Source organism: Eptesicus fuscus, chromosome 2 (assembly GCF_027574615.1).
Source record: "Eptesicus fuscus isolate TK198812 chromosome 2, DD_ASM_mEF_20220401, whole genome shotgun sequence".
In the NCBI taxonomy this organism is placed as follows: Eukaryota; Metazoa; Chordata; class Mammalia; order Chiroptera; family Vespertilionidae; genus Eptesicus; species Eptesicus fuscus.
In genome coordinates this window covers 60,776,400-60,792,450 of record NC_072474.1, presented here as the reverse complement: position 1 = coordinate 60,792,450, position 16,051 = coordinate 60,776,400, and the positions used below count along the sequence as shown (strand labels likewise).

Below are 16,051 nucleotides of genomic sequence, written 5' to 3'. Positions count from 1 at the left end.
GAAACATATAGTTGATCTCCCTAGAAAAATACAGAAACACACATACTTGGAATATAGTTTCAACTGGTCCACTATGGGGTGATCTATGGGTCCCACATAAAATATTCCTGACTTAGAGTGTATGACAAATATGGCCCCTACTAGAGTAACATTCTGAGGCCCAAGGGCCACTTGGGAGACCAACTAAATTTGTGTTATGGGTCAGCTATCTGATTGCTTTACTATTAGTAGCAAAAATCTATGTTGACTTTTTATAACAAAAGTAACACATGCTTGTAAAGATTCTAAATAGAAACACCTCAGAAATGGCATGTTTTCTGTAATTCTAATCCTCAGAGAAACCATTGTTAGCAAGCAGTATGAATATTGTCAATATATGAACTTTTGAACAATAATCAGATCATACTGTACTGCTGTGTGGTTTTATCATTAAATAATATTATGAATAGACCACAGTTTATGTAAGCATTTTACAACTATAGACATGTATTTTTAATATTATAATTGCTAATAATACTGCAATAAATATTCTTGATCATATCTCTGATCATGTATGTAAATATTTATTTGGTGCAAATTTCTAAAATGTGGTAAGTTAAAGGATATAAACATTATGAATTATGAAAAACATTGCAATTGCACTCCCAAATGAAATAAGCCAATCTATAATCCTACCAACAATCATGGGGCATTACCTATTTCACCTGTTTTCACCAATAGCAGATATTATGGCTTTAAAAATATTTTCCTAATTTGATAGTTATATGTACTAGTTCATTTTTGTTTTTAATTTAAACACTTGTTTTACTCTCAAATATTAATTGCCTTCCTGGATTTCTTTTTTTGTAAATTTCCTAATCATCATTGTTTTTATTTTTATTTATTTATTTATTAAGTGAGGCTTTTAATTGTTGTTTTCCTTCCTTTTTTTTTTTTTTTAATTAAGGGTCCCTTACTGGTCCTGCTTCCATGAGTGGCCAGACCAGGTGGAAAAGGGGAGGGGAACCAGGCAGCATGGGGAGGGGTTATCTTCACAACATTCCATTTATACACAGAACTGGACAGACAAGCACAGAGTCACTATTGCGGTTAGAAGTTGGCAGCATGGGAAAGGTGGGGGGGGGGGGGGGAGGGGGAGGAACAGGTTGCAATTAGGCGTGTCGTTAAAAAATATACAGGCCCTCTCCAAAAATGGGATTCCTGGAATGGGGAGGACTTGGTCTGTTTCAACCCAAGAGGAATCAGAAGATCAAAAGCAGTTTGGGAAGGCCAGAACCGTCAGGGGTGGAGAGAGAAGGAAGGTCCAGGGGGTGGAGGGCTGTTTGGCAACTGGGTGAAGGGCTTGCCCTCCCCCTGCTGGGACCCCCCAGCCCCTCCGGTCTGGCAGAAGAGGGGCAGCCTGCAACCCTCCCCTCCCCCACACAGGGAGGTCTGGGGCTGCCAGATGCTCCAGGCAGGGGGCTGGAGGGGGCTCACAAAGGCTTGCCCTCCGGGGAGATGACAGCACTGCCCCCCAGCTTCCCTGCCTGAGTGCAGCAGTCCTTGACCTCCTCGAGCAGTTTGCCTGTAATTCATGCTTGATCCCCGTAAGCTTCTTCTTGATGGCATCCTTGGAGCTGGCATAGATCCTTTTGCTCTTAAGGGGTGCAGACTCAGGGGCCCAGAAGATAAACGCCAGGTCCTCCTTCTTGCTCTCCTTGGTCTCAGAGGTCGCATCATCCAGGGCTTAGCGTCAGTCTTTGCCCGGCAGTATCTTGACGAAGGTGGCGTAGGGGGCGTTTACTGTCTGGCCCACATCACCTACCAGGGTCTCTTTGCCCTCTTCCGGAATGATGTTCTTCTTGTCTTCACTCAGGCAGAAGAGCATCGCCTTCTTGTGCTTCTTCACCTCCTCTGGTGGCGAGGACTTCCGTACCTTCATGTCATGGAACACTTTGGTGACTCCATCAGAGACATGTTTCGGAAAGCTAAAGGAGAGAGCAAGAAGCGCCTGGAAAGACGAGCGCTGCGCTGCGGCAGCTGCTGCCGGGATCCGACTGAACCCATGATTGTTTTTATTACCATGTAGAAGCTTCATATTTTATATAGTGAAATTTACAAGTTATTTTAAGGTTTTGGGAACAGCTGGGTAGCTGTTGCTACCACCAAAATAAACTCCATGTAAATTTAAAAAAAAAAGGGGGGGGGGCAAAAAACAAAACCCTAAAAGTTCTAGAAGAAAACATGGGAGAATATTTTTGGTAGCAGAAAATAAAACGGCTTGTAAGCATACAAAAAGATACTCATGCTCTAACTGGTTTTGCTCAGTGGCTAGAGCGTCGGCCTGGGGACTGAAGGGTCCCAGGTTCGATTCCAGTCAAGGGCATGTACTTTGGTTGCGGGCACATCCCCAGTGGGGGGTGTGCAGGAGGCAGCTGATCGATGTTTTTCTCTCATCGATGTTTCTAACTCTCTATCCCTCTCCCTTCCTCTCTGTAAAAAAATCAATAAAAAAAATATTTTTTAATAAAGGTACTCATAATAGAATTGAAAATTATTCCTGGAATGAGATAGCATTTTGTACCTATTAGACTGGCAAAGGCCAATTGGCATATCATTTGTAATGTACTTCTAGGTTCTATTTGTTAATATTGTATTTTAATTTTATGTTATATCTGAAAGGCGATTAACCAGTAGATTTCTCCTTTGTGTACTCTTTATCAGGTTTTGGTATCATAACCATTTAAAAAAAAACAAACATACAAAACTGAAGGATTGTTGGTGAAAAAGCTTTGAAGGCAACCAGTTGAAATGACCTAGAAGAAAAAAAGAAAGAAAAGGAGAGTATTTCAGATCTTGCTTCCCAGCAATTGTCAACAGTTTGGACTCAAACTCATAAAAATTCTCTACAGGTTTAGGTGTTTATTACATGGACACAATAAACGCAGAACAAATACGAGTCCTTGTTAGCTCTTCTTTCTCAACTTCTACTTGCTGAGATTTCTCAGAACTGCAACCTTGATCCTCTGGTCTTTATACTCCCCACAAAGGAATCTCATTCACAGTGTGGCCCCACATTTCTAAATCTAGTTCAAGTCTCTCTTCTGATGTCTAAATTGACATATCCAAATGCTTATTTTTCATTTCCATTTCAAGGTTTTATAGATATTTCATATTTAACACTATGTGTTTTTTATTACTCTTTAAAAATTATTTATTTGGGAGAGGGAGAGAGAGATAGAAACATCAATGATGAGAGAGAATCATTGATCGGCTGCTTCCTGCACACCCCACACTGTGCATTGAGCCCGCAACCCGGGCATGTTCCCCAACTGGGAATTGATGAACTGTAACCTCCTGGTTCAATATACTATGTGATAGTGAATCTAAGAAGTTATTGATTATAAGTCACATTTATGTCGACTAAGATAAAAATAATTACAGCCGATTGAACAGCATGATGCTAAGATACTCTTGAATCTTACCCTTGTAAGATACATCTCAATTTCAGAGATGTTAAAGTAATTTTTCAAATAATGTAATAAAAAACAAGAAAGAAAAAAAAGAAAGATGCTTACAACACTGTGGTTTATCTATTTTCGTAAAAATTTCCAACACCATACTCTTTATACCTTCTTTCTGACATAAATTCCAAGCTATTCCAAGTATTATGGACATTGCTTTCCCTTCTAATAAATATATGAACTTTCAGTGGCAAACAGAGGCAGATGTTTCATGAAGGTTTTTATTCTCACAAACCTACCTTACCCTCTCTATCTTTTCAGCCTGACACCTGCACCAGAACATACAAAAACTCCTATTTCAGAAAATGGAGAGGGGCTGGGAAATGAATACCAAGCCTTCCTCTCTCCAGGTCAGGTCTCCTCGCTGTTATTTACTTCCAGCACTGTATTCCTGCTGCTGCTCTCCAGTTTTATATTCTTTCTTGCAACTGTCTTTCCTCATCTTTGATTCATTTATCCCACCACCTACTTCAAAACCCAGTTTAAATTTCCTTCTTCCATAATCTGGCTAATCCAGTTTATTCCACATACCACAGACTTTCATTTGCTACTGTATTTAAAGTTTGGCTGTACATTCTAGCTATAATTGCTCTCAAATTGTTTCAAAGAGTAGCTAGTTTTCTTTTTTAGGCTTTGTGGTTAGCTCCTTGAGGGCAGGGACCTTATCTTAAAACTCTGCTGGGCATTTCTCATTGTGTTTAGCACTGTGAGTAAGTACATTCACTGCATACTTGCAAGGCATATTTCACTGAAGACATCCATCACAGTTGTTCATTTAGTAAATGAGATAATGCAAATGCAAATGCTCGCCAAAGGTAAACCATTACTATTAATTCCCTCATTCATCATACATGTACATCAGCCTCAGGGGCTAGGGAACCTAGGATTGCAGCTCTTTGTCTCAGATCTCTCCATTTTGGAGCCAACCAGGAAGTTTAGATTTGCCTAGGGCCCAACACTAAGGGTCCAAGACTGCATTTCCCCCCAAAATGGACCAGGTTAGCTTTGATATCTGAGAATAAAACCAAACAATTGAAACTCAAATGACAAGATACCATTTTCTCATGAATTCGGCAGAACTACCTTGTAAATTGCTGAAACCCAAATCTTTTAGCTTGCAGGAGTGGGATAACTGCTAGGACATACCTTTGCCACGTTGTAATGTGTAGTCCCTACATTAAAAAAAAAAAGGATGGTTTTTATTTGATTTGATTAGGGGCTCAGTGCATGAATTCGTGCACCTTGAAAGGAACTGTGGGCCACGAGGCCATGGTGGGCACAGGGGTAGATCTCGGCCCATCCTCCACACCCCTGCCCGGCCCCTCCCACCGTGCCCCCCTTCCCCCGCCCTTGTCTGCCCTGCAGCCCCACTCCTGCCACTGTCAGCAGGTGCAAGCAGAGGCTGCTGCTATTACCCCTCAGGAGCAGGGGGAGGTGGAGAAGCCTTCAGGGGCGATCAGGGCAGGCAGTCGCCGCTTGAACCCTCTGATGGCGCAGCGCGATTGGGACCGGCGCCAGGTGCTGGCAGTAGATTCGAGCAAGGGACCAAGGCGTGTGGGAGCAAAGAATTTTCAGCAACCACCAGAGGCTCACCCAGATGACAGCGGCCCGTGCCCTGCCTTGGTCTGGTGCCCCCGCTCAGCTGCTCCACCATCCTGCCATGTTCCGTGCACACACCCTGGTTGTCAGCACCCGTCATAGCGACCAGTTGTTCGGTTGTTCTGCAGTTCGGTCTATTTGCATATTAAGGTTTTATATATATAGATATATAGATAGATAGATAGATAGATAGATTACGTTAAATGTTTTACTTAAATTTTTAAATTTTAAGATTGTTTTAGTTTCAGACTGAAAAATAACAGGGCAAAAACTCACATACTCTTTTCAAACATAGGAGCATTAGCGTTTTCCAGAGGGCATTTGGGGTTGACAAGCGCTGCCACCACACCTTTAAGATCACTTTACAGCTGTGGGAAAACTCACGGAGCTGCTTTTCTTGACCCCGCCATTTCCAAGAGGCTATATGGCTGCAGGGAACGGGCACAGCCCTGCCCTTTATCTCTCTCTCTCCTCCTCCTCCTCCTCACCCTTTCAAAGCCAGATCCGCCCGGTGAGAATTTGGAAACCAGGCTGAAGGCCAGAGAGGGCGAGGGGGGAGGGGCTCTTCAGGACGGTAGGGGAAGAGCACTCAGTGAGGCATTTCTCTCTCCCTCGCACTCCCCAGAGCCTCCCAGTTCTGGGTCTGAAGTCGGGAAGCGCGGGGGCGGTCTGGTACGTTCTCAACTTGGCCTACAGTTCGGAGTCCGGACGGCAGGGGCCGAGAACCCTGCGCGAGGCCATCAACCTGAGCTCCTGGCTAGAAGGACGCGAAAGCCCGGCCCCAGGCACCGGTTGTCATGAGAACCCGAGCGCCGGTCTCCCCGGCGACCTCGTCCCTAGGGAGAAGGCGGGGCTGAAGGCCGGGTGGGCCAATCAGGCCGAGGGGAGCGCCGGGGCGAGAGCTCCGCGGCCCTCCAGGAGCCCCGGAAGGGTTGAGTGACAGGAGCGGGGGCGGGGCCGGCCCGGCCGCCCGAGGTGGAGCCCGAGTTGGGCGACTACCTCTCGCGGCCGCGGCGCGGCGAGGGTGACACACGGCGATCTCGGCCCCTGGAGACCGCCGTGCTGGCGAGCAGCCCGCCTCGGCTCCCGGGTCCGCCTCGGCCGCCGCGGCCGCGCTCGGAGCCGGCTGCCGGCGTGGAGCCGCCGCCCCGCGCCTGACGGGTTTGGCCAAGCCCTCGGAGGCGCGCCGGGCACCGGAGGGCGAGAGGCTGCGCGAGCGCTCCCGGGGTCGGGCGGCCGGCCGGGGTCGCCGCCGGAGGGGCGTTTCCGAGGCGGGGAGGCGGAGGAGGAGATGCTGCTCCTCTTCTCCCCCTCCCCAGGCTCCGTCTCCACCTCCGTCGGCCCACGCCCGCACCCGCTCCGGGGAGAAGAGGTGGTGGCTCTCCGCGCCCGCGGCGGCTGCCGGCGGCCCGCCCCGACGCCGCGTCCCCGCCGCGCGCTCCAGTAGCTGGACCGGGTCTCCCGACGAGCCGGTAAGGACCGGGGCGGCCCCGGGCTCCGGGCTGCATGTGCCGAAGGGCACACAGCCAAGACACCGCTCGCCCTCTTTCTCTTCCCTTTGCTTTTGCCCCAGCCCCCTAAAAACCAACTCCTCTGCTGCCCTGCTGGAAGAAACTTTTCTTTGGTTTCCGTACGTTCGAGTCGGGATAGGGAAGGGGATGAGATGGACATTTCATTTTGCATTAGGTAAATCCACCTCTTCCGCGGCGGAGAGCCGGATTCTGGGCAATGCAACCCCCATGGGGCGAGTGAGAGGTCGTGGGGTGATCGGGAGTGACATGGTCCCATCGGGCTGGGGCAGCTCCGCTCCGCGCGTGCTACGGGAAGGGCTCCCGGAGTCTGTTTCCAATTTCTGCAAATGACTGTGGACCTGGTGCGGCGAGAGGCCGCCCAGAAGAATGTGTATATGTAAGGGCTGGGGGAGAGGGGGTGGGGTGGGGGTGGGGGTGGGGACGGGGGCTGTGGGGGCAGAGGGAGAGACACTGCCTGGTGCAAGCTCTTTTATTGCTCTTCTTCTTCGTGCGCGAGTCACCCCCCTCCCCCTCCGCTGATTACAGGATTCCGTAGTACGGAAAGCTGGAAAGCTAAAGTTTGGTAAAGTCGAGCAAGTTCTTAGGAAGTTTCATTTCCTACTGTTGTGAATATATTGGAGGAGGGGAGGAGGGGAGATGGGGGGAAAATATGACCGCTAAAATAGACTTACAGCAAGCAATACAGGTTTCATTGGCCTGCAGATGCGATGGACACCCCCACACACGTCCAGCTAATCTCTAAGACAGCCTTGTGTCATTTTCGTTTAATTGCATCTTTGAAACAACAAACGCGGTGACTTCATAGGGAGCTGCCGGGAGCTGGGTTTACCTCTCAGAAAATGGGGCAATCGGGTTTGTTTTCAAGGCGGGGACCTAGACAAAATGTGGGACACCTGAGCTGTTGGTTGACGGGCGCTGGCAACTAATTAGCAAGATTTTAAAATTTGTATCTGCAGAGTTTACTAAAGGATGGGGGTGGGGAGGAGGATAAAAGTCGCTGTATTGTGAAACAAGCGTTGGTATTTTCTCAAATTCTTTATGACTAGGTTCTCAGGGTCCAAGTGAAAACTTGCTTCATGCTCATTGGTCGCTTGTGGTAGGGCTATGATACAAGTTATTTCTCGTTTTAATGTCATTAGCATTTTAAAATGAAATGCATGCATATATTGACTCAGTACATTCATACAAGAGCAAATTGAATGCTTTGTCATGCAGTCCTAAATTTATTATACTTTTTCATAACATTGTGTTCTAACTTCGTTGTAGAGCCTTTGTGGGAGTATGTGTGGGGGAGAGGGCAGGATGGAAGCGGGAATTAAAAATAGAAAGGTAACTAGGGTTAGTTATTAAGAAAAAGAAACCAATTTATAGTGTTCTTCACTTTTACAATTGGAGAATTATGACTTCCTTTACCAATATGAAGGACTGTCTTTTGCATTTACATTTGTCCCACCAAAATTTTTACTTTAATGTAAAGCCTACTTATTTTTTGGAGGGTGACTACCACCCTAAAAAAATTCTTATAAATAGCTTTTCATGTCACAAGTAACACACAATATACACAAACCATTGAAACCAGTGTCAATTTAAAGGATAGATGTCTTTTTTGTTTGGTTGGGTTTATTTTATTTTATTATTATTGTTTGGTTACTCCTCATCCGAGGATATTTTTCCATTGATTTTTATTATTTTATTTTATTATTTTTAAATATATTTTTTGTTGATTTTTACAGAGAGGAAAGGGGAGAGAGAGAGAGAGAGAGAGAGAGAGAGAGAGAGAGAGAGAGAGAAACATCTATGAGAGAGAAACACCGATCAACTGCCTTCTGCACGCCCCCTACTGGGGATGGAGCCTGCAACCAAGGTACATGCCCTTGATCGGAATCAAACCCGGGACCCTTCAATCCGCGTGCAGACGCTCTATCCACAGAGCCAAACCAGTTAGGGCTCCATTGATTTGTAGAGAGAGTGGAAGGAAGAGGGTGAGACAGAGAGAAACATCCTTTGAGAGAGACACATGAATTGGTTGCCTCCTGCACACGGCTTGGCCAGGGCCGAGGAACCTGCAACGGAAGTAGGTGCCCTTGACCGGAATCGAGTCTGGGACCATTCAGTCCGAGGGCCAACACTCTATCCACTGTGCCAAACCGCCTAGGGCAAGGATAGATTTCTATACCATCTATGAGAGGAGTCAAAAGTTGTAAATACCTTACATTATCTTTTTCTGTAGATATGCCTCATAAATTCAGGATGTGAATTTGAGAATTGTTAATAAGTTTTTAGGTAGAAGATAGGTGTCAATATTTAAATGAATGGAATTTATGTGTTCTTTCTTTATTATTAAAAAAACAGGTCAACCTTAGCTGGTTTGGCTCAGTGGATAGAGTGTCGGCCTGACGACTGAAGGGTCCCAGGTTCGATTCCAGTCAAGGGCACATGCCCAGGTTGCGGGCTTGATCCATAGTGGGGGGTGTGCAGGAGGCAGTTGATCAATGATTCTCTCTCATCATTGATGTTTCTTCTCTCCCTCTCCCTTCCTCTCTGAAATCAATAAAAATCTATTTAAAAAAAAGAAAAACAGGTCAAATCATTGCTTTATTTCACTTTTAATAGATTGAGGATTAGTGGAAGAGCATTGTAGCTTCTCCTATATCAGTTCTATATATATTTTTCCAGCTCATCTTATTGCCCAGCTCCAAACACACTGGAGAAAAGGACTATTGGCCCCCTGGCTGGTGTGCTCAGTGGTTAGAGTGTCGGCCTGCACACTGCTCACGGGTTCGATTCCCAGTCAAGGGCATGTACCTGGGTTGCAGGTCCAACCACAGCCCCCATTAGGGGGAGTTCAGGAGGCAATGAATTGACGTCTCTCATCTAACATCGATGTTTCTCTATCTCTGTCTCTGTCTCTATCTCTATCTCTGTCTCTGTCTCTGTCTCTCTCTCTCTCTCTCTCAAAAATCAATGGAAAAAAAGTATCCTCGGGTGATAACAACAAAGACTATTGGGGATAAACTGCCACTGCTTTTTATGCTTTTTTGACAGTTTGTAATTTTTATTTTTATTGATTTTAGAGAGGCAGGGAGAGGGAGAGGGAGATAGAAACATTAATGATGAGAGAGAATCATTGATAGGCTGCCTTCTGCACGCCCCCTACTGGGGATTGAGCCCACAACCCAGTTATGTGCCCTTGACCGGAATCGAACCTGGGACCCTTCAGTCCGCAGGCTGACACTCTATCCACTAAGCCACACTGGCTAGGGCAAGTTTGTAATTTTTAAATAAACTACAAAACATTTTTTGTGGTGTAATTATATTGTACTGTAACCCACCCATCATTTGGCAATAACTCACTTTAATTCTAAATTGTAAATACCGTATTTTCTGGCGTATAATACCCCCGACTTTTGAGAATATTTTCCTGGGTTAAAAGGTCGTCTTATACACCGGAAAATACGGGTAATTAATACCATTTGAAATTAAAAGAAACACTACCATACTCCAAGTCAGTGCATTTAGGAGTTATTCCTGTCAACATATTCTTACTTTGGCATATACGTTGTACTGTTAATTAGAATAGTGCATTGACGGTATTCTGTCTGGCCTCTGGTATAACCAAGTGTGACTCATTTGTGTTAATGTCACTTTACAAGGTAGGGCCCTGAAAAAGGACAAAAGATATTGGGTCTCAGGAAAGGATTAGTGCTGATGGGGAAGGGTGACGGTTCCTTGCTCTGGATTTCCCAATTTTTCTCTGAAAACCTTTCTCTTTTAATTTGAAAATTAAGTTAGCTTTTAATGAGTAAATTAACATAGGACTTTAAATGGCCTAAGTTAAAGAGTTTCATACTCATTGTAAGAAATGAGTGAGTATATCTACAAGCAAAGAAATGTCTTTGGCTGCATACTACATCTATGCCTAATAAACAGTTTCCTATTTTATTTCTATTAAAGTGCCTGCATGTTAGAATCACCTGAGTAGCTTTGAAATATCTTTATGCCTAAGATTCAACCCAGACCAATTAAATCAGAATCTTGGGGGAGAGGGGATAGGGGTGCAGGGAGTGACACCGATGCATCCATATTTTTGGAACTTCGCTAAGAATTTAAACATGGAGCCAACCTGTGAACCAATATTCTAGTCCTCCCTAGAAGGTCAGTATTAGAAAACTTGATTCCCACCAATGCAGCAACATTTTTATATTGAATTATAGTTCTTTATTCTATATAAATCACAAGTATTTCTTTAGAAATAAACTTAATGTCTCAGAAGCATCGATATATATGCCCATCTATAGGACTTTTTACTGTTGGAATCAGAATTTAAGATGCAGGTATTTCCCTCTAGTTTCTTAGAGCTGCACTGTCCAGTGTAGTATTTTCAGCCACAAGTGGCTATATTTAAATTAACTAGATAACAATTTATAATAGTTCCTTATTCCTGCTAGCCATATTTTTTTAATTTTTAATTTTTTAAATAATATATTTTTATTGACTTCAGAGAGGAAGGGAGAGGGATAGAGAGATAGAAACATCAACAATGAGAGAAAATCATGGATCAGTTGCCTCCTGCATGCCCCACACTGAGGATGGAGCATGCAACCCGGGCATATGCCCTGACCAGGAATTGAATTGTGACCTTCTGGTTCATAGGTCAACACTCAACCACTGAGCAACACCAGCTGTATTTTAAATGCTCAATTGCCACTTGTGGCTAGTAGCTACTCTATTGGATATCATTACAGAAAATTCTTTATTACCTATAGATTTTAAAATTTGTATTCTAATTTCTCATCATTCACATATAAATTTATAATTTAAAATTATGTATTTTTGATAGTTGTTTTTTAAGTAAGGGGAAATGCCACATTTTCGATGTTCATATTACCTCTTTCTTCAGTGTGTTGTACCTAGTTGTAAGGTTTTCCTTTTTAAAAACTTAACTGAGAGGAGAAACTTTAGTGTCTTTGTGTTTATTATTTATATCAGAATGCTCTGAATCTAACCAAGAGTTTAAAATTTCCCTCGTGTATGCTGTCAGTTTCTGGTCTGGAAATAGAGAAAGTCATCATTTCAACTCAAGTGTTGGAAATTTGATTCAAGGTTGTTGTTTTTAATCTGGTGAAGGTTCTTTTGACTTTTATAAATAGAGACTCTTAGTTCATCTGATATGATCAATTTTTCAACAGAAAGTCATCTTATTAGTTTTAACATGAACGTGCAGATGCACAAGAGGCTTTATTTTTTTCCCATATGGGAAAACATCCTCTTCAACACGAATGAGGTTTCTAAACAATTTGAAATGGTTGGAAACTAGAAGTATGTTTTGAATTTTAATGGTGTTTTAATGGTATTAATTACTGATGCATAGTTTAGAAGAAACTGTACTGCATAGTTTATCTCACCTGCAACTCCTCCTTAAACATGTAAAAAAAAAAAATCGAAGTTTTCTCTATTGATTTAGTGTGTTCTGAGTAGAAATGGAAACCAGTTGTCTTAAGTTAAAAGTACTCTTTCTTTAGTTTTTCCCTTATTGGTAGGTGGTACATTTCTTTTTACATAAACATGCTTTCTTACCTACTCACATAAGACAGATTTACATCCAGAATGTTGTGGGTTTGTGTGGGTTTTTTTAAAGGATGCCTGATGGAATGGTTTGTATACAATATCCCTTTCATGTATTAATGCTTTTCCACTTGGTTCTAATGTAGTCCGTGGAACAAAAATGAGATATTCTGGTTGAATAACCTAAATTAAGGTTGACTGTATAACCTGAGAATGTGGTGGAAATATTCAAAATCGGTGGTTTTTGAAGAAAGATATAATCTGGAAAATTTTTTAAAAGAAATTTTGTTTTTCTTAGCACTGCTTAAATATTAGTTAAACACGTTTTCTAGAAAATATAATTTTTAAAATAAACATTTAAACTATTAAGGGATGATTAATTGTTTTAGGTCTTAGTATAGTCAAATATCTCTTCTGGAAAATATAATGTAATTCAGTTTTTGAAGTGAAAAGAAATAATTAGTGTTTTGGTACAGGAATTTCTCTTAATGTAAGGTTCTGAATAATAGATTCATTTCCTCTTTGTCTTTCATTTTCTTTATTTATGCTGAGATGTAGTTACACGGTATTATTTCAACATAATGTTGATTAATTTCATTCTTTACACAATCTGTTTTAATTTTATTCTGATGATAGCTTCTTATTCTTAGTTTAAGGAATGAGCTTGAGACAATGATTGAAATGTAACACATCTCAGTTTTCTATGTGCTATGTGAAAATTTACTAAAGCTAAAATGTATCCTTGTAGCTGCACTTGAAAGCTGGAATAGCTGTTTTGTTAAAAACAAACGAACAACAACAACAAAAAAAAAAAACAAAAAACACCCAAAACCTAATCATTAAAAAAATAATAAATTTAGTCCAGGAATATTCAATTATCAAATCAAAACTAGATAAACTTTGAAATTCTGGCACTGCTCTGAGGTGTATGGAAATGAATAAAAAATAGGATATAGTACCCAGCAATACTGTTACTTCACTTATCCTCCAATGTTTATAGTTTTATTATTCTTATCATTACAATAAAAAAAATCTAGAATATATTGTTCTCTATCATTAAACTTAATGGGGATTTCCTTCAACTCTTAAATAAAATATTTTAATGTGGTCACATAATATATCACACCATTGTAATTGAAAACCAAACTGAGCTGTTTTAAAAAAATTTATCTGAATCTTTCCCAGTGTGTTTGTTAGTGCATGAAGATTTCACTACAAAGGGATTTTAAGATTGTATTGACATACTAAGATTTAATTGAAAAATGGATAATATTGTTCCTCCACCTCATGGGATACTAATGACTCATTTTTGGTGAGCCAAACCAGTTGACTTCAGTGATGAATCTGGTCTGATCTGTCCACATTCTGATGCCCAGCTCCCTTTTTAATTGTTCTGTATTCTGTAAATACTAGAGGCCTGGTGCACGAAATTCGTGCACAGGGGTGTGTGTCCCTCAACCCAGCCTGCACCCTCTCCAATCTGGGACTCCTCAAGGGATGTTTGACTGGCAGTCGGTCATCCCTCTCACAACCCAGGACTGCTGGCTCCCAACTGCTCGCCTGCCTGCCAGCCTGATCACCCCCTAATCACTCCCCTGCCAGCCTGTTTGGCCCTAACTGCCCTCCCCTGCAGGCCTGGTCACCCCTAACTGCCCTCCCCTGCAGGCCTGGTCCCTCCCAACTGTTCTCTCCTGCAGGCCTGGGTCCCCCCCCAACTGCCCTTCCCTGCAGGCCCGGTCGCCCCCAACCTCCCTCTGCTGGCCTGGTCACCCCTAACTGCCCTCACCTGCAGGCTTGATCACCACCAACTTCCCTCCCTTGCAGGCCTGGTCCCTGCCAACTGCCCTCCCCTGATGGCCTGATCGCCCACAACTGCCCTCCCTTTCAGGCCTGGTCCCTCCCAACTGCCCTCCCCTGCTGGCCATCTTGTGTCCACATGGGGGCAGCCATCTTTGACCACATAGGGGCAGCCATCTTCTGTGTTGGAGTGATGGTCAATTTGCATATTACTCTTTTATTAGATAGGATACAGTGAATTCCCATTTTCTTACAGGCACTTTACTAAGCACTGGTGATTCACAGAGAAGACAGATTTTCAAGACAGCAAATAAATGGAATAGTCTGTGGCTACATAGCTTTAATTATCTGAGTTCATGCCAAGTAAATCGATGTATTGATAGGACATAGTGACACAGAACAGCTGTGAAGAGAAAATTAAATAACATGTAAACTTGGAAAACTTTATAAACATGTGGGTAACTATCTGAATATATATGCATTGCTTTTTTAAATATGTTTTTATTGACTTCAGAGAGGAAGGGAGAGGGAGAGAAAGATAGAAACATCAGTGATGAGAGAATCATTGATTGGCTGCTTCCTGCACGCCCCCTTCTGGGGATCAAGCCTGCAACCCGGGTACATGTCCTGACCTGGAATGGAACTGTGACTTCCTGGTTTATGGGTTGACGTTCAACCACTGGGCCACACTGGCAGAGCTGTATGAATTGTTTTTAGATGCAGCTGTGCATGGTGTTGACCACTCCTGTTTTATTTAGAGAGACAATATAGCATGGCATTTAGAGACAAGACTCTGGATCCAAGCTGCCTGGGTTTTGATTCCCACTCAGATTTACCAACTCTCTGACCTTGTGCAAGTTTCTTAACCTCACTGTACTTTATTTAGTTTCTTCATCTGCAAAATAAAGATAATACCAGTCTTCTTTTTTAAAAAATATATTTTTGTTGATTTTTAGAGAGAGAGAGAAACATGGATTTATTGTTTCACCCACTTATGCATTCACTGGTTGATTCTTGTATGTGCCCTGACTGAGGCCAAACCTGCAACCTTGGTGCATCGGGACAACACTCTTACCAACTAAGCTACGAAGCCAGGGCTAACCAGTCTTCTTTCATGAGATTGTTGTAAGGACCAAATGAGTTAATACATGTAAAACATTTACAGTAGTGCCTAGTGCATACCAAGTATTTTATAAATATTAGCTATTATTATTTTTGGTATATACTAGTACTAGTATTTGATTTATCAGTTAATGTTTTTTAACACCCTGGGTAAAGGTAATAAATGAACTTAAATGTGATTGTTTGTTGCAAAGTTATGGACCTACTCTGTTCCTTGGGCTACAGATGTTTCTACTTATGTTTCTTCTACTCGTTACTTGGGCTCGTTGATATATGTAGTGTGTGCCTGATTTTCACACATTTCCTGGAAAATAAATGTCCTCTTCAAGCTATTCATTTTAAAAATATATGTATTTCTTTATTGATTTCAGAGAGGAAGGAAGAGGGAGAGATAGAAACATCAATGATGAGAGAGAATCATTGATTGGCGGTCTCCTGCATGCCCCCTAGAGGTGCAACCCAGGCATGTGCCCTTGGCCGGAATCGAACTCGGGACCCCTCAGTCCGAAGGCTGACGCTCTATCCACTGAGCCAAACCGGCTAGGGCAAGCTATTCATTTTAAGAACTGTACATCTCCTGTTTTGGAGTTACTTTTAGAGCATATGACATGTTGTTTTGACTATCTTTTCTAGTGGCACATGTGTTCTTTGAGAGTAAGTCTAATTCAATTAAATAATGTATTTATCCATATTTTAGAAAGGTGAATAGTTAAGGAGTATAATTTGAATAAAATTAAAAATCATTGCCTGGTCGGTGTGGTTCAGTGGTTGAGTGTTAACCTATGAACCAGGAGGTCACAGTTCGATTCCGGTCAGGGCACATGCCGGGTTGTGGTCTTGATCCCCAGTAGGTAGTGTGCAGGAGGCAGCCAATCAATGATTCTCTCTCATAAATGATGTTTCTATCTCTCTCCCTTCCTTTCTGAAATCAAT

The 16,051-nt window shown here is 42.8% G+C and overlaps 1 protein-coding gene and 1 pseudogene across 1 annotated transcript in view; one reads left to right on the top strand and one right to left on the bottom strand.

Moving 5' to 3' along the window:
* Window positions 1-1,435: 1,435 nt before the first annotated feature.
* LOC103287987 (cofilin-1-like) lies at window positions 1,436-1,948 on the bottom strand (annotated as a pseudogene).
* Window positions 1,949-6,078: 4,130 nt separating this feature from the next.
* The window catches only part of PTPN13 (protein tyrosine phosphatase non-receptor type 13), a 207,278-nt gene continuing 197,305 nt past the window's right edge, over window positions 6,079-16,051 (top strand). Inside the window, exon 1 of the mRNA XM_054727633.1 lies at window positions 6,079-6,574. The gene's annotated coding sequence lies outside the window, so the exon portion shown is untranslated. The remainder of the gene's footprint in view (window positions 6,575-16,051) is intronic.